Source organism: Rhyacophila brunnea, unplaced genomic scaffold (genome assembly GCF_057557595.1).
Source record: "Rhyacophila brunnea isolate RB1 unplaced genomic scaffold, BYU_Rbru_1.0 scaffold_15, whole genome shotgun sequence".
Lineage (NCBI taxonomy): Eukaryota > Metazoa > Arthropoda > Insecta > Trichoptera > Rhyacophilidae > Rhyacophila > Rhyacophila brunnea.
This window is the reverse complement of record NW_028232806.1, coordinates 15050314-15070457: the sequence shown is the minus strand read 5'-3', so window position 1 is coordinate 15070457 and position 20144 is coordinate 15050314.

Sequence of the window (20144 nt, the reverse complement as noted above, 5' to 3'; positions counted from 1 at the left end):
AGATTTGAAAAAACTAATATCGAACTGTCAAACAAGTAAGAAAAAACAATGTAAAAACATATTATCCGAAATAAATGTATTCTACCGACGCAAATAATTAATTGTAATAGCAAAATAAAATGAATAGAAAGTTAATAATTAAGAAGAAATGAATTCAGAATAATTTAGTGTCAAATTTTAACAAGAATGAAAATAAATCACTCAAATAATCGATGACAGCGCGACTGCCGACTAAAATGAAAGACCCGATAATGATTTTATTCGAGGTATAGAAATTATTAATTATTCACAATATAGAAATGGAACGAAAGGACCTTTTGTAAACTCCATTCCATAATAAGGTTCATCCAGCTGTCCAATTGATTTGATGTTACATCCACATAGTATGTTTCAATCCAATGGTTCTATCAAATTTGAGGTTAATAATTCGTGTCATCCAGTAGGTATATAAATGTTCATGTTGATCTCGTCCAAGTTTGACATCCTTCCTTCTCCTTTGAAACTTTGTTAAATCACTAATAGCACCATACTAAACATTAAACAAACTTTTTGCTGAAACAATCAATGGTTAACACAAATTCCGATGCCCAAATATTGACATTTCCATACCAATAATGTGGGTATCACATAAATTATAGAAGAAATATGTATTGATGATAAATGTGCAAATTGTATTTCAAAATTAGGTGTAAACCATATAAAACACTCTTAATATTAATTTGCGAAGGAATAATTGTAGCTTACAACACAAAATTAAATTAATTCCACAAGGTCAATAATGAAATTGGCGTGACGTATTGATCTATCATTTAGATCCGTCCTTCTTCGCGTACAGCATCGACTAGTCTCACGTCTGTTGCAAGTACCGCGTAAGTCAATAAAAGACTATCTAAATATATGAAAAATATAACACACATAGTTACGACCACCGAACCAGAAAAATTTAAGAAAAATATTAAGCAAATAATACGTTTTAATTTATTAATTAATTTATAAGTTTAATAAGTACTATGGATTAAAAAAAAATATCAAAATGCGTCTAAAATCACGCCGTGCGGCCTAGCTTGTACTACACGACGGTCAACCAAAAAATTTAAAAGTGAGCCGGCAAAAATCGGTATAATTAGAACTAATGACTCTGAAAACAAAATACCGTTACGGTAACAATTATTGTATGAAATCGTGACTAGCAAAATTTAAAGTTTTATAATCGGAACAAATAAAATTTAGCAAATTAGGACAAAATAACGAACGAGTTCACAATCCGAAACAAATAACTGTAGTCTTTGGGAGGTAAGTCATCGTGTTTTGGAAAAGAAATATTCAACAAGAAACACGATGCTTGTTGGGTGCCAATGTCATATAAAAAAGGATTTTATGTCGGGGTATAGGAATAATGGGATTGGGGATATAGGAATAGGTATGGATGGGAATATAGGGAATAGGTTGGGGATATAGGAATAGGGATATGTTGGGGATATAGGGAAAGGGATAAGCATGAGACTCGGGGAAATAGGATGCAGGGTCGTGGATGGTTTGACTTATTACCTCTAAGACCTCAGTTACCTGTCCGGTTACTTCGCTCATTCGTTGGATGTTCCTGTATAATAATAAATTACATAATGATGGAATAAATATAAATATCTCGGATTTGAGCGCCACTCTATGATGATGCATAGAGACAATAGTGAAGGATAATTAAATGAAAAACAAGTAGAGAAATTGCAACAATTGTATATTAATAAATAAGATAACTTGCGGGCTACAGTGTATAAAAATGTATAATTACTTAAGTGAATCACGAGCACCTAAAGCGATACAATATTTAGATAAATTAGAACAAAAACCCAAAAGCTAATTCGGTCGGTGGACCGTAACATAAAATGACAATAAATACCGATTACACAAAGGGCTCCTCAGCCTTTTCGCTGCCCTCGATTCCTTCCAGGACGGAATCGAGGAGTGCGTCTTCGAACGTGTGGGGACCGTGGAGTTCCTCCGATCTCCTGGCGTGGGGGGGACGTCCTTCAGATGATCATCGTCCACGTCTCCAAAACGTCAGGAAATCGAAAGCCCTGTGCCCAGGGCCCGAGGCTCGGAACTGGCCAAGACGTCTGCTTCCTTCGAAAGGTCAAGACTGAGAGATCGACTCTCGCTTCGCCTACGTGTCAAAAGCCCGCTAGCTCCCATAGCGCCGGAAATAGTGTCACGAACTCCGTACAAACTATCCCGTGCGCAGGCGCGATCCGGTCGTACTTATGCGTAGTGTTGCCCTCGTAAAGACTTCCTTGACTTAGTGTGTTATGTTATAAAATAACATGACAACACGTATAGTATTTAAGCAAAGGCAAACGGCCTATCTGAATAGTCTTGATAATGGTGTTACAACCGAAATAGCTATCGACAAACCTTTTTAAAAAAACCTGTAGAATTTAATATTAATTATATTTTCATTTCTTGTAAAATGGAATTCTACCAAGTAAATGCTAACTCAATTAATAAATTGTTTGTTCCTTCAAAATCCAGAGTTAACCTGCCATTGGTAATAAAAATTAAAAACCCAATAAATATGTTCTTTGTTTTTTTATACCATTTTGTGAAATTGTAATTAGAAATAATTATTATCATCATCATTCGTACCCCAACAGCCCGGGAAAGCCTTGGTCTCCAATCGTCCTCATGCATCCTGAGTCCTTCCATCCTTTCATATATTAATTCCTAAAATAGGGTCTACCCATCTCATTTGGTATACTTCGATATGCTTTGTACCCTTTCTATTATGCCGACATTGTTTAAATATTTTTAATTATTTTCTTTATTTGTTCATATGACATTATGAACGATTGAATTTTTAATTTATAATTGTCAGTAAATTCATGTAAAATAAACGTATTTAAATTTGTACATACATTGATCAGGCAAAGATATTACACATTACTTGTATTTCTTACTTAACTATATCCGTCTCTTAGTTGTAGTATATGGACACCACATGGTGCATCTCAGAATCGCTGTTGCTCTTCTTGCGTCATTTCAAGCCATGCCAGCGCAGCGTAGCTCTACCATATACAGCCTATAATATATACTATTTAGCGCCCTTCCAGGACGCTGGCATCTTGTTAGTTTAAAGAACATGCACACCAAGTTGTAATTATTCTTCTCAGGCATCCGCAGTATTTTAGGGCATCTAATTAAACAAGTAAAAATACTACACAATACGCGGGTTTTTACAGATAACTAACCGGTTAACCAGTATAAAACGTTGGAATAAAAAAAAATATTTTGGATGTAGGTAGAATTTTAGAAAATTCCATTTGTTTTCCAAAAAACGTCTAGTTCTAAAAAGTCCCTACTACACTTAAATTTTTCTCAGCAGTTAGGATAATCAGTTAATTCTAGAATGGTAAGCCAATTTAGTATCTAAGTAATTTTTTTTTCATGCCGAACTACGCAGTTGTTGATGTGTGTTTAGAAATACTTAGTTCTAATTTTCTCTTCATACAATTACCTACTAAAATTTGGTCGGTTAAACGTGTATGATTATCTGGTTTTCGGTTAGTTTAAAAACGCATGGTTATTCGGTTAACCGGTTTCAGTTTAAATCAGCTTAGATACTCTACACCTACAGTCTAAAGCAGTGCTCCGCAACGTTTTCTCACACATGGCACACCAAAGGTATTCCCAGAATACCGCGGCACACCACAGGTAAAATAATTTTTACATCAAAATATGGACCCCACATGCTGAAGCGGGCCCCCTACCTATCGCTAAGGTTAAATACGGTGTGATACTCTAAAGTAGGTAGTGTTTTTCAAATGGTGTTCGAGGTAAAATTAATGGTATTCATTGTATGCTTAGCTATTTTTTGTATTTATTAATACAAACACTTCCCAATCGCATATTTAAAAATATTAGTATCAGCGTAGTAATATGGCGCAGGCGACTTTCTTTAACCATTAGAGAAAATTTGTAATTTGTGTTTATCTCACTTATATGGTTGATCTGCCACGCCCCCTTAAGCCTGGCCCCCCAGACTAGAGCTCTGACGAAAGAGAAACCCGAAGTTCTCATAACCCGTCAAGTATAACTGCTTATCATTTTTAATTATAGCTTGAGTTGGAAAAGTTGCTCATATAGGTATATGTCGTATAAAATGGGAGCTGAACTGCGATAGCCTTGTCGGAAATCCGAGGGTATTCTTTATTAACCGAAATACAGAAAATACCCAATGGAACATCGGCAAATTTCAGTTTTAGCGTCACGTCGTTCCTCAATTCAACAAAATTCTTCACGAATATAATTATAATGCTTCTATAGAATTTCCGGCATTGGTTGCAAAAGGGTTTCGAATCCAGTCGTATTGATTGTATAAAAGTAATGATGAAATTTCTTTTGCAGCAAAGTTATAAGTTTTTGGGCCGGACCCAAAATTCATTGCTTTCAATGGTAGTGAATTTATATACTATCCCTATGGTAGTGAAGCATATCAATATACCTATTTTCATTCTGACCTTGCATTTTTTTTATTAATTTTATTCAGCTGCTCAAATATATTACCAGCCATGCACGCAAATTTGACCATTAAGTAAGTATTGTATAATACACAAAATTATTTACATTTTTGACACAATGCGCCGCGGCACACCTAGCATCGTCTCGCGGCACACCGGTTGCGGAGCACTGGTCTAAAGCAAAAGGCCAAGTCAGATTAAAAATGTCTCTTCTTCACTCTCTGCTGAGAAACTATGTGGACCGCTCTCTTATCTTCTCGTTACTCGTAAAGTTATACTACCGTACAAGGAGTATCCATCATTATTCACAAAGCTCAATATAGGTTGCTTTGAGCCTTCGTATGGCGCCCTGATTTGCTACCGTTAAACAACACCACCAGAATGTATGAATTGCATATGTGGCATTTAGTTTTAAAATAGTAGTCATGAGTCACAGACACTCCGCATCAAGTTAAATGTTGCTACAGCGATTCCCATTCGGATAGCGTCCTATTTTGGAAAACGGAACATCCCCAAGATATTTGAAGCTACGAGTATTAACACTTTCTATGTTTTACTCGTCGCTAATCAGGGGGAAATCTGGATCGGGATAGGTGTTATTGCAAACAACATTGGTTAACTTTAAGTTACTTTTCAAATCAACGTACGATAAATTGTTATACAGACAATCGATTGTCTCTAAACTCATTCGCTGTTGACTAGATAATGATTTTTTAATTACCACCTTTAAAATGCACGGTAATTAAATCGATCGGCCGCCTGGTCATTACGCGCCAGGTGCGTCTTCAGCGTCCAAAGTATTAAATACCAACCATTAAGTTGTCAAATCGACAACACAAAATCAAACAGTACAAGTGTAATTTGTTATTGTAATTATTAATAACCATGTCCTTGCTATTTCGTACAAAGTGATTGTTAGTAATTTTAAACAATCGCAAACACCCAGGCTTTGAGAAAATAATATATTGTGCCCTCACCGGGAGTGGAAGCCAAAGCTCCCGGATGGAAGGCCAGCGCCTTACCCACTGCACCACGAGAACACTTTACACGCTTGTGTAAAAATATTAAAACCACTACCGTATTAGATAGTAATGACAAAATTAAATAAACTTTAATGCATCACAATGTTTAAACATCTTGCCTGTAAGGTTGACTATTCCTAAAGCGTGTGGATTTAATAATAATATGCACTATATGCTTTAAACCCCTCAAAGTTATAACAATGAGGGAAACCTAACACGCCGGGTCTGTTTCATAGAATTCAATTAAGCCCGTACACAAATATATTGCCGTAACAACTAATTCTCGGTTATGTGTTTCTATAATTAAGGTTTTCACCTCAAAAATACATTAAAGCTACAATAACTCTGTTATTATTACAGAATAAATCTGAATAAAATGGCCTCAAAATAATAAATTGTCATTGCCATAAACGGGCGATTACAGTTCTGGCTTTACAATAAATAACAAGTGTTTACATCTTGTATAATAACCTATGCTATTTATTGATATGAATCTTTTATTGACCCATAATAATATTAAATACTTATTTTTTTTGGAAAGTAAAAATATTAAATGGCAAATATTTGATGAACAAATGGAAAAATATTTTTTTATTTAATGAATAATTTAAAATATTTAAAAATGTTACATTATTTTTAATTTATATTAGCAAGTGCATGCTAGGAATCGAGGTATGCACCTATTATTGGTACTAACTTACTTTGATTCAATCCACAAAAATCAGTGGTCAATATTAACGTATTTTTATACACACTTCAGTCGCATAGCTAACAAGTAACTTCGTCGTATTTAAGTATAATGGAATTAGGTAAAATGGTAAAACACATAAGCCAGAAATCGATGAATGCGAGTTCGAGTTCCATCCGGCACGTAAATTGTTTTTAAGATTTTTTTGTAACGTGTTTCTGAGATATTTGTGTTAAATTTAATAAATAATGTCTGTTATATTCTAAGAAGCTTTCAATGCTAATTTTTGAGTAAGTCTGATGTTACTTACTAGTAATGATATTTTACTATGTACATAGTAGATTTGTACATAAAAACAGTAAATAATTTTAATTGTACAAAATATCCCATATTTAAAATTTTTTAATACTTGAAGAAACTTTCGTGTTATAAGGTACATAATAATATGTAAATGGTTAGTACCTACTAAGTTGTTTGTTTACCATTAGTGAGTGAAAATAGTTCCTCAATATGCCAACGGGTGAAATCCGGGTCTCAAAAATGTTTCAAATGAAAAAGTACAAAACTACATAAATTTGAGTGTAAATGATTAATAATGTTATTTGAGAGAAAGAAAAATTAATTGTCGGCTAGTTTTAAATTATAAACGTCAAGTATTTAATTAGTAATTGATTTGCAAATAACATAGATTAATTAAAAAATATTTTATCCTAGATAGCACAGGATTTTTGCATAGTGGTTTTTTAACTCAAAATAATCATTTAGAATTGTTGCTTTGGTTTATCTTGGAAGTATCCTATGTCTTGTTATAGGTTATTGCAACCCATTTAACATTATACATATTTTATTTTAAAAGTGGTATTATATTATATATTATATCAGTGGTGAATGGTGGAGGTAGACTGTTAAGAACCGACATAAATAGTGCACACGTAACTTTGTAAGTCAAAGGTATTTGTTTACATTGAACTAAGACTACAATATATAACTATATAGTATTTTTTAGTTTTAAAAATTCAATTAAACGCTGCCTAATCCAAGCCATAGTAGATAATAATGAAAAGATATTCATTTACCTATCAAATATCTAAAATTATGCCATTAAACCATAGATCATTTTAGATAGTTTATGGATGAAATTTTTTTTATCGATTATGATTTGGTTAGACAGGGCTTAATGAATTAACTAACTAACACTATCAGTAAAATATATTCTCAATTTAATGAAAACAAATAAGTATCACTGAAAAAGTAAGCATTATTTATATCGAATCTTAACAGCCTATCTCCACCCCTCGTCACTGATATACATAATAATAATATATTGTATATTAAACAGCTCGGTTAGCTAACGAGTCACAAATGCAAAAAGGCCTAATTTTCTTATTCTAAACAGTAAACAACTTAATATTATTATACATCAAGCTATGGAACAATGCATGTTGGTCATAATGTGTGGGGTCAATACATGATATAATAAAATAAGGGAAGAAACAAAAATATGTAACGTACGAGATAGAGTTTGCTCCTAATATTTAACAGCACTCATTTTACTTTGAACCGAGTTACTAAAAATGGGTAGATCTTAGGTCACATACCTGCTTCCAAATGATATCAAAACTACCAATTGTAAATTATGGTATTTTGTCCAATACTATGTGTAATATTATAATATAAACAGTTTGATATGCAGGCTCTACTTACTATTCACTATAAATAATTGCCATAATATTTATATACTACTCGCAGCAAACTTCCCAGAAAAATATACGCCAATAATAAATACATAATGCTTTTTGAAACGTAATAACGTATACAAAGATTAAGTAATAATATGTTGAACCTGTATATTTGTGATTATAATCAAAAAAGGGTTTATGTGTGTTAACATTTGTGTATTATTTGATATCAAACTATTTTTTCAGAATCAATATTGTACTTCAACCTAAGGGAAGGGTATGAGTTTGTTCTAACTACAAGACGTATTTGGAATAATAATGGCTCTTTATAAGCCATTGCTATGGTTATCTCGAGGAGTTAATGGTATAATAATATAAGAAAGACAGGTACATACTAATTCTAACACACTATAATATAGACTACTCTGGTACTGCTGCCTATGGGAGAAAATAAACTGTGATATGAGAACTTTAAATTAAATTGAAATGTAAAACTGAACATATTACATTAATAGTTAATTTAAAAATATATATAAAATATAGTGTTGATGTTGGTGTTGCCCACTTGAAGCCAATGCGTGATGAGAGTGTGATACATGTATTTGTTTTTAAGATATTCTGTCATCGAGCATTGGGTAGAAATAATTTATATTCTAAGAAGTTAAAATATCTATCGTGAAGTTTTTTTACCTAAATATATATTGTATTTGTTTTTAAGATATTCTGTCATCGAGCATTGGGTAGAAATAATTTATATTCTAAGAAGTTAAAATATCTATCGTGAAGTTTTTTTACCTAAATATATATTGTATTTGAAAATGATTTAAATATTTAATATGACACTATTTTCTATTTATTTATATTATATTGTTACTTACTTCTGCAGAAATTAACTACTATATTGATTCAACATCCATTAAGCATTCATTACAATGTTTTATACTCCATGGGTACCTCTGAATCAGGATATTTGTCTATCTTTCAAGTAATGTACCCAGTGACATATCCTCAGGGTCTTTCATGTGGTTTAGCTCAGTCGGCGACCCCCAGGTGTCAAAGATTTTATTAAGTATAACTATTTGTAGATTTTTATATATTTTTTTTTTAGACTCGAGACTGTAATGTGATAAATGGACACGGGGAAAACAACACAATTTTTCTTTTAAAGCTTCACTTTTATTATGTTTATTTTTTTTACGAGTACATTATTTTAATTTAACTTCCCGACAGTCAGCCTTTATCGGTTGGCCCTTGGACGCTAACTGATTGCGACGGGGTTCACAATGCAATCTCAAGCTCAAAACATATCGGAAGCGCGATGGGGTTCTTCTTTATTAATAACGCGACACACAATAATTTCACAATGGATGGTGTTGCCATTTTAATATTATTGCGTATTTAGAATTTAGATTTTACTATTAAAAACGATTCTACTGAATTTAAATTACATTCACCCATCGCGCTGTACAATTTATGTTACCTTATTAAACATTATTAAACATTATTAAAACATTAATTTATAACTTAACTAGAATATATTGACGGGTTATCAAGGAACTTGGTTGCATGTTTTGTTAAGCCGACGATTTTTGAGATTAGGTAACATGTTTCAGCCTTTTCTGAAGTTACAGTGTAGGCACTAGCAATAGGCTAATGTGAGAGTGTATCACCAGCCTATTTATATTTCAGGTATATTTTAAATACTATTAGATATCGGGCTTTTTCTTTTATCCTAATACAATCCTATTGTTTTTTTTTATTCTTAGAGGTATGCCCAGCATGACCCTCCCTGTACCACACTATACTGCTCTAAGTTTATGTATGTCTTTTTTTACTCGTGGTTCATGTTTCACACTATAACTACTTGCTACTACAGAATATACGTAACGGTAGAATCCTTTGGATTTTAGGCACAGTAGACAGATCACTTTTGAATACATTATTCAGGCGATCGTGATCAATTCAATCAAATTTTTTTCTGCGAACTCCAGTGTAGTCGTAATCTAGTGTGTAAAACAATGGCTTGTTATCCAGGGGCTTCGGATTCGATTCCGGTAACGTCAAAATATATTTATGTGATTTTTCTCAAAACTTGGGTGTTTATGTGATCGTTTCACTTCTACTATTATGTTACTGTTTCATAATACTACTGTTATGGTGGTAGTTTTTAAACAAAGTTATTTTTGTGAATTTGTGAGTTATTTAAGTCATCAAATGGACTATTTATAGTCGACCGTTTTGAAGATGAGTTTATAACCAGAAACAGCTGTCAAAGTGAAGTAAATTTGAAAATGACTCAATCGAAGTACAATTAATAAAAAATACCTTGTTTCAAAATCATTAAAATGGAGTTCTAATAACGTAATCGATAGTTCAATTATTACACTACTGTCGTTGGGTCACATCACATGGGTTATTGTAGTGTTAAAAATAATATATATATGTCAAATATATATCCAATAAACAATCGTTTATATTGTAAAATAATAAATAACTATATGCAGATTCTCGGTCAAATCTATTGAATAATGACAGCGCTAGACTGAGTGCAAAGGGGAAACAAAATGAAAGAGGTCAAAATACCACTAGGTTTCAAGACCCAAGAACGATACTGAACAAAACATGAGTACGTATGTATAGTACTATATTATGTAAGTCATTTTAATAAACCTACCCTATTCTACCACCAAATGAAAACCCATCGAATTTTCGTGGTTATTTTAGCGTCGCTACGCAATTTCGCGGAACTTTTTTTCATTTAGCTATCGATCCCTAGAGTAGCATTATGGTTTTACAGTACTTATCACTTAAAAAGAAAGAGTTTTTTGTGGCGATCCAATTCTAAGTTGGAGCAAGGATTTGCGACTGTATCGACGAAGAAAAATATCGTAGCTTTCAAAAAATTGCGCTGCCTTTGAACGAACGAAAGGGTGTTTTCTCATAAATGATTGACTATAGTAATCATGTACATTACAGTACATGGCAAACAAGGTTTTAGAGTACGCCTTTGGAAAGCCCTTGGCACTAATTTGAAGACCGCACAATGTTTCTTATCCTATATTAGGAGAATAGAAACGCGGTGGATGCCAAAGGGAAAGTTAGTACCTACTTCGCATTTAAGTTTCTTGTTATACTTAATAATGCTGACTATGTCACTTTATTATTAATTTAATTTAATAAAACACAAATTTTTATCGTACTTATTCCACTTTTATTAATTAATATCTGGACCGGTTTTGCCTGCTTCAGAGGGAGATTTTCAACTAAAGAATATTTAACATAACAGGCATTTAAAAAAAAATCAAAAATGTATAAAAACAATCAACCAATACATTGAAGTATCGTATCAAATAATATCATGTCAATAACGATTAAAAATTAAAATGAATAACATTGGATATTAATATTTCATAATATCTCTTTAAAAGGACAGTAAAACCAAACATTCTTAATTATTAACATACAACATAAAGCAATAAATACTTACAATAACACACTTTAATATAATATCACCAATCAGATAATAATGATTAATCAATATATTATAACATGATACATACGTTTATTAAATTAAAAATATATTAATACATTATTACCACTTGATGGGCAATCGAGCAAACTGAAGCAGGATTAATGCTAACAAAATTATGAGGCAAAAGTAAATAAAAATAAATAAAGTACAATCTATGAAGTTTCGTTGAATCAATAAGACAATCCCAAACATTTTATAGGATACAATAACGGAGATGACACAAAATTCAATTGATTATTTAACGATTTAGAATTAGGCAAAAATGTGTACAATATTATTAATTTCTAGGATTTCCTAGTTCTCCAATTTATTACATTTCTCATTCAAATGTAGGATTTCAAATTTTATAATGATACTCGTATTAAAAAAATGATTAAAAATAAATGATTTCCAAAAGAAAAAGACTCATTTATATTTTTTGCACAGGCTAAACGTTCTTTAATTCGAATATTAAAAGATCGTCCAACATATTTGGCATCATTTTATAAAATAATAACAAATCAGGTTTCTTGGCAATATTTACGTATTATAAACAAAAATATAATTTTGCTTCTAATAATATAGTATTTGACTATTGTTATTTGTTGAAAAGAATTATGATACCTATTTAAAATACATAATTTTGAGAAACTTCAGAGACATTATATCACTGATTTTCAACCGTGGTTGGTGGAGAATTAGCAAAAGCTACAACTTAAATTAACTTAGTACCTAATAGAAAAAAAAGTTTAACGTACCTATCTTATTTTTAAGCTTTGAAGTAAAAATCGCGGAATCCGAATATTAGTTACGAATATCACTGGCTACTTTTTTATTTCAGTCAAAGAAAGCGTGATAACATTACAGTTCATTACAATTTTATTATTATTATAATGTATTGCTATCTTACTATGTATTGTTAATAATTATTATTAATATGTGCTTGTTATCCTAATTACATGTATTGGAGTATTACAGGTATTGTAAGTATATAAAAATAACTGACCTATCAAAATTATAACACGTTGTGATATTTAAGACTCAAAAATGTAAGAGATGGCATTTTAGTCAGAGTAAAGGGTAATTATTATACTTATACATATATATATTTGCACTAGGTAGGAGTTGTTATAAACGTTAAAAAAAATTCAAGGATTCCACAAAACAAAAAAGTTTGAGATCACTTCCTAGTATATTTTTAATAAAAAGGATCTTACATCCCATAACCCTATGTAAATTCAGAATTAAATAAAAAATATTTTAATTAAATTATTAAAAATGTAATTCTATAGGTAGTTAGTAGAAAACCTGTTTTTGTCTGTCGATATATTTGGTTAGGTAAGTTATTTCTAATAAATCTACTCTGACATTATTTAACCAACTTTCGATGATTTGGCGCAATTCTTCGCGATTTGATTTATTAAAATTATTTAAAGATGAGCTTTTGCGGTTTTTCAAAGCTCTGCAACTTATTTTATAAGTACCTACCCTAGTAAATAATATCTACATTTAGTTATTTTTAAAAAAAAAAAAAAAAAAAATTAAATACTTTAAAGCAGCATTGCTCCAATAAGTTAATATTGGCATAATAATATATATCTGAAGAAAATTATTTCTTCTTCGACCATGTCCGATCCTAATATGGGTCTCCACAGAGTAGTGGTTTGTATTAACAGATTTTGTTTTTACGAAAAATGGATGTCAGCCACTTGTTCAACCTATTAGGTCCATACCCTGACTCACACACAAATTGAAAAACAATATGTGTACTTGCCAGACCCAAGATTCGAACCTGGGACCCGCGGCATGATAGTCAAACGCTTATGTCGCGCGGCCACCGTGGTAAATTTCGGTACAAAAATAGATACTAGGTAAGTATTTAAGAGCCCACGTACCGTATAAAGGTCAAAAGGTACGAATTTAGAAAAATATTTAATTATTTTGACATTTATTTAATGAGAAAGGAGACCTTGAGATAAAAATATATTAAAATATTCTTCCAATTTTTTTACCCTTTGGGTATTCTTAACATTATTGTTTGATACCCGAAAAAGTTTGGCGTAGTTATACTTCCATCCTCTACTGCGTTTTCCGTTGATCTTTCCTTGGATAATGAGTTGTGTAATGCGGTAATGTAACCTCTTATAATGTGAATAAAGTACAGTAGTTTTCTGGTTTTGATACTATGCAGAACTTCGTCTTGGTCCTCTCCCAATCGTTTGAGGATATTTGCATTTGTCACCATGTCAGTCCACCAAATTAATGTTGAGGATTATTAATTTCTATATAGCTACATTTCGAAAGCTTAAATTCTCAATGATATGTCCTGATTAAGCGTCTACATATCCATTCAATAAAAAGAGATTAAAAAGAAACAATCACAGAATGTATTACAATACATATCATGACTAATATAGGTATTTATACTTATTATATACTTATTATTATTTTTTCAAAAAATATGAGTAAAAATTGTATACTCTAATTGAAAATTTTTACCGAATATTTTTAACATACTTTGAAAAGATATGAAAATTATTCATGTTACTTAAGGCTATACTTCAGTTGAGGCATAGTCAAAAAAGATCGTGGATAGGCGATGCGCGGATTGTGCAAATGACGCGTGCCGAACGAAATATAATTTGTCATAAAAATTCAACATGCGTCCATTTAATGTTAAGTTTATTTATTTATTTATTTATAAAAACAGTATTACGGCATTACAGCTATTGGCCAATGCGCCATAATACATAATAAATACAAATGTATAAAAATATCTTAATTAAAAATAACAATAAAAAGACAGCATGTGTAAATATTAATGAAATATGATAATTTATACAATTATAAATTTAGCCTATTTAATAAGTCCACAAACATTATATAGTTGATAAAAAACAAATCAACCTTCATGGTGCCATCAAATGCCAGCTAACTGCACGATACACAGCATCATGAAACATAACATCTGTCCTGCGACGAGGTATCTTGAAGACCGTGGAGCTACGAGTGATATTGGTGGGAACATGAAAATTAATATTTGCCAGTATATACGGATTGTAAATGAACCCACGAAGAAGTAAAAAGAAATGCTTTAAAAGAACAATCACTCTTCGGGTAGACAGGGATTGCATTGATAGCATACCCAGAAGAAAACGAGTCGGGAAATTCATTTTGTTGTCATTATCATAAGGAAAGAACCCGTATGTTCTTAAGTAGAGAAATCAGAAGTGTTTTCAAATTGTGAATAATATGCAAATAATTACCTAAATATTTTTTTATGTTAATATTAGATGTAAAACGAAATATTTTTCAATTAAAAAAAAAACATTTCTGAATTATGTTGTATTCGCCTTGAATAAAAAAATATTTAAAATTACAACCTAGACAACTACTAATAATCACAAAATGGTATACAACATATTTTCATATAAATTACTCGTTGTTTTAAAGTGATTTAAAGCATTCAATAAAAAAGATTTGTTTTATGAAATAATTAGTAGGTAAGTATTATATCAAATATACCAATGATTTTCTTTACATTCTTTTTCAAAGAATAATATCGAGGGTGTGGGTTCGTTGAAAATTTTCTCGAAATATAATTCCCACTTCACCGTGGAATACTTTGATATTCTAGCTGTAATGTATACACTTTTATATAGAGGCATGAAATACAACGATATTCATGTCAAGCATAAACAAATGTAAGATAAATTTACCGATGCAAAAAAAGGTATTGGCAAATATTCCCAGTTATATGTCAATAAAACAGGCCACACCGCCGTCGTTTCGCCCGGGTTTTATCTTTGATAAATAAAATACGGGCATAGAAGGGTGAAATGGGGCACTGTTTATTCGGAAGATTCGCCTGTCGTAACTCGTGAAGATATTTTTCATTTAATCCAATTGAAAGTGTCTCGCCGAAAGACAAACGGCCGATTTCCCGACATTTGAGGTAACGAAGCAAAAAAAACGTCTTTCGGCATTTTCAACGACCGAAACAAAATGGAAGCATACAGCAAAGCGGGGCTTTGACATGTGATGGAGGCCGACGATTTTGGATGAATGTCATTTGTATCTCATAATGGATACATATCGTCACTCGATCTTGTAAACATAACAAATCTCAAACAGATCATTCTTTACGAGACAGGACAAACCGTCGAATTTTTGTTTTAAATAATATTATATGTTTGAAATTTAAAATAATAAAAACAAAATAACGCATAAGAACTCATAATTACTCATAATATTTACGAGATATATAATTTAATGTGTTACAATAATATATCATAAATGGATACAATTATTTATGTATGAAATTTTTATGGATTATGATGGACATATTTATGTATACTATTTACATAAAGATAATAAAAATCTAGTTTTTGACCAAGATTGGATTTAATAATTGAATGGTGAAAATAGATTTGGCAAACGTCAACTCAATATAATTATTTTTTTGTAATAACACATTTTTTTTTCGACCATGTCCGATCCTAATAGGATCATATAGGCCTCCACAGAGTAGAGGTTTGTATTAAGAGATTTTGTTTTTTACGAGAAATGGATGTCAGCCACTTGCTCAACCTATTATGTCCATACCCTGACTCACACACAAATTGAAAAACAATAATGTGTACTTGCCAGACCCAAGATTCGAACCTGAGACCCAAGGCGTGATAGTCCAACGCTTAAGCCGCGCGGTCACCGTGGGTGTTTTTATTGCCCCATTATTATTAAACGAATTATCTAATATGCACTGTTTCTTCATCAGAATAACATGACATTTCGCCAAACAATAACAGTGATACTAATGTGTAATTAAAATATTTTTATTGATTTGGCAAGTTAGAATATTTAAGTTAACAGTTACAATATACAAGTAACAGTGTATATCTCGAGTAAAAAATCCGTTATTTTATTATATTCGCCATGTAAAAAATAATATCGACCGTGTTTAAGAAAAAGGGCGTAACCCACACAGAACAAATTTTACGGGAGAGGCAAAAAACGTTTTTTGAATCATTTTGGTTCAATATTAATTTAAAAAAATAGTCATAGACTAAGTGTATGATGATTGATGATTTGGTGTAATATCTTTTCGATATATTATTAATCAAAGAAGTTATTACAGAAAAATCATTTAAATTGAGGGTAACTGCTTTTTTCCTTAAATTAAAACTTAATTAAAGCTCAATTAAAACCTGAATTTAGATAATAAATTGCGGCTAACTTCCTTTTTACAGAACGTGTATTTAGTTGTATGAATATTGTTAATATCCAATAAAAGCTCTTTTCAAAAAATAGAGGGTTACGCCCTTTTTCCTAAACACAGTCGATATTATATTATACATGGCTACCAACAAAAACACGTTTCCACCGATTTGATATCATTATCAAACTATTGCAATTTAAAAACTTCATGTTATATAATAATGTTCTATATTATTTTTAACACTATACCAAGCAATGAGGTCCAATGACAATAGTATAGTAAAACAGTAGTGCAGTAGTAGAAGTAAAACAATCAAAAACCCAGGAATTTAGAAAATTACTTAAATATATTGTGATCTCACCAGAATCAAACTCGGAGCCCTGTATGAAAGACCGGTGTCCTAGGCACTCCTGCTGATATTCATTTATCTGAAGCTATATGGATACTGGATAGTATCCGTAGCTTTATCCCACTGACTTTCTCTTATATATACTTAAAAATTGTAGTTTAAAAATAAGAAGAAAATTAGAAATCTATATTTACCCTAATAATTTTCTTAAGATTGGGAGCATTCATTGATTTTTCAAAAAATGCAGAACTAACTTAACATCGGTAATACCAATCGGTCAGGCAATAACTATGTTCAATTAAACCCGCTTTGGATATTGAAATATTATGCTTACGTGATATTGAGTTGGATAGACGTTGTTTTATCTATTTGTAAAAGTAAAATTTGTAAAATGTTTCAGCACAGTTACATGACGTCCTTTATATCATTTTGTATTTACTGCGTTTACTCTTTTTATACGGTTTATCTAATACTGCTTCTATTTCTGACCGTCGTGAATTTGTAATTTGTAATAAAAATAAAAAAAATGACTTTGAAAATGACTTCCAAGGCCACTTAATATGACCCCAAGACTCCTATTTAATGCCCCCCTTCGCAATGGCTCAAGTCAAGCAAATATCGGTGCCCTTTGATGCGTGTTGTAATACCGACACGGTGTAGATAGACGGCAAACAATCACCGACTAACGCATATTATATTGCCCTCTTTATAATAGGGAGCACTAACATTTCCCTGACTTAAGCTATTGTGAAGGCCAGAATAACATACACAGTACTGATCGCGTTCATTTATCGCTCGCTGTCACCGCGTCGCTTCACTTTGTACGGACGGTCATGCGCAAATTTCTGCGAAAGCGCTATGAAAATAATATAATATGTTATGTGACTGAAAGAAATTGAAGCGTGGGATTCTACGTGAGGTGTAAAGGTATACTTAACGCTGTTTTATTACGCGACGGTAAGCCTGTAATGCGATAAGGGGAGCGTTAAATAGCACGGTTATTTATATTAAGATCTGAACGCGTGCCAATATTTCCACGTGCTACGACTGCTACGTATTCTACCCGAAACTTTTAAGACCAATTGTTTTCGTTATATATTTTTTATATATAATCAACTAGGCATAATGTCATAGTTGAGATATAAAATATAAAAATGAGGTCAGGTTGCAAGTGAAATATTATATGTAAAATAATATATACCTATTTCTATGTTAAATAGGGTTCAAATATCGTATGAAAAGTAATTTATTTCAAACACGAGATCGCTCACGAAGTGAAAAAAAAACTATTAATTTTATTATACGATTCATAGGCACGCGCCTTTTTACGTTTGTCGCAGCTCATTTCAAAATATTTCAAGTATGTTTTCTTTTAAGGTTTATTTTGAGATATCAAAAATGGAGAATACATTAGTACCAACAATATAGTGTATAATTAAGTTGTGCAAGTTTTATTAATATTGGTCTAGTACAGGGGTGACGAACCTATGGCCTTTTAGGGTCTCAAGTGTGGCCTTTCGACTTTCGACAAAATAAATTCTTTTATTTTTATATAACTTTTAATTTATTTGGTATAAAAATATGTAGATTTTATCATTTTAGTGAATTTTTATGCAGGTTTGCCGTATCATTCTAATGTGCGTTGGCTATTGCAGGGACAGGTGTTAGCCAAAATTTTGTCTCTGCGAGAAAAGATAGTTGAATTTTTATGAAAAACAGAATCTGCAATATGAGTTATTGAAAGTAAATTTCTATATTAATATTGCATTTTTGTGTGATATCATGTTAAATCAAAATGATTTGAATATTTCGTTGAAAGGTAAACTAAGTAATTTCGCATTTCGAAAAAGCTACCTTCTTTAAAAACACTTCTCCTTCAAATAGAAATGTTGGTTAAACATTTCACTCGGTTAGCAAAGATAATTGATAAACAGAATATTTAATTAGAGTCATTTGAAAAATATGCAGCTATTATTAACGTATTAATTGTAGAATTCAATGAAAGGTTTACCGATTTTGAGACTCATGAAATTGTATTGAAATTAGCATTTCAGCTTCACCTAGTTGATATTGTGATCAAGGCACCTAAAGAGCTACAGAAAAAACTCTCAGTAGATGATATTTTTAAGTCATTGTTTGATGCTAAGAAATATTCAATTGAAATATTGAATAATCACTTTTACACGTCGAGAAAAAACAAAAAAAAAAAATAGTTTTCCTTTTCTTAAAAAATCCTTTGGAACCTAACTACCGCGTAAATTTAGGGATGACTGTACATGCATTGTTATGTATGTTTCTTAAATGTTTCCTTTTATGATTCAAGATAAATGAATGCGGCCTTCTGACAGGAAAACGTTTGTCACCCCTGGCCTAGTAATTTTTGAGTTTTGTATGACAGATAGACAAACTAATTTTTTGGACAGCTTTCAATTTATTAATTTGGCTAATATGCCCATGATGGCCGAGTGGCTAACGTGTCACTTTATAATGTAGTGGATCCCGGGTTCGAATTATGAGTCTGTCAAATACACACATTGTTTTTCAATTTGTGCTTAAAGTCAGAGTATAGACTTACTAGATTGAGCAAATGGTTTACACCCATTTCTCGTCAAATTAACAATCTTTTCATGCAAAACCTCAACTGTGGAGGCCCATATTATGATTTTATTAGGATCGGACATGGTCTAATTATAATATTATTCACTTCTTCACATACAAAATAGATCGGAACTGTTTCCTCGTGTCGAGCCTATCATGCATCATTAGCGAGGGGTGCCAGACTAGTCAATGCGTTCCTCAACGATGTAGATATTTACAATGACGTGCTATGTGTTTTGAATTCTAAATTTAATTTTCCTGTATACAATAATTGTACTTATGTTTTTTTTATTATTATTATTTATAATATAATATTCCCTTCTTCTCTCTTGTGAGGGTAGGTAATATTTGTTATAATGTAAATCTCATGTTGTGAACGTCTTGAATTGAATGTTTTGCATAATAAATATATAAATAAAAGTTTGTGTACAAACATCGTAGGTATTTAACTCATTTTAACTCATTTTGAATTGCATTTTTATCAGCTTTATTTTACATAATCATCATTTTCTGTGGTTGATACATTTGACATAATATGACGTGTCCCCTAGCTCTTTTTAAGAATCTC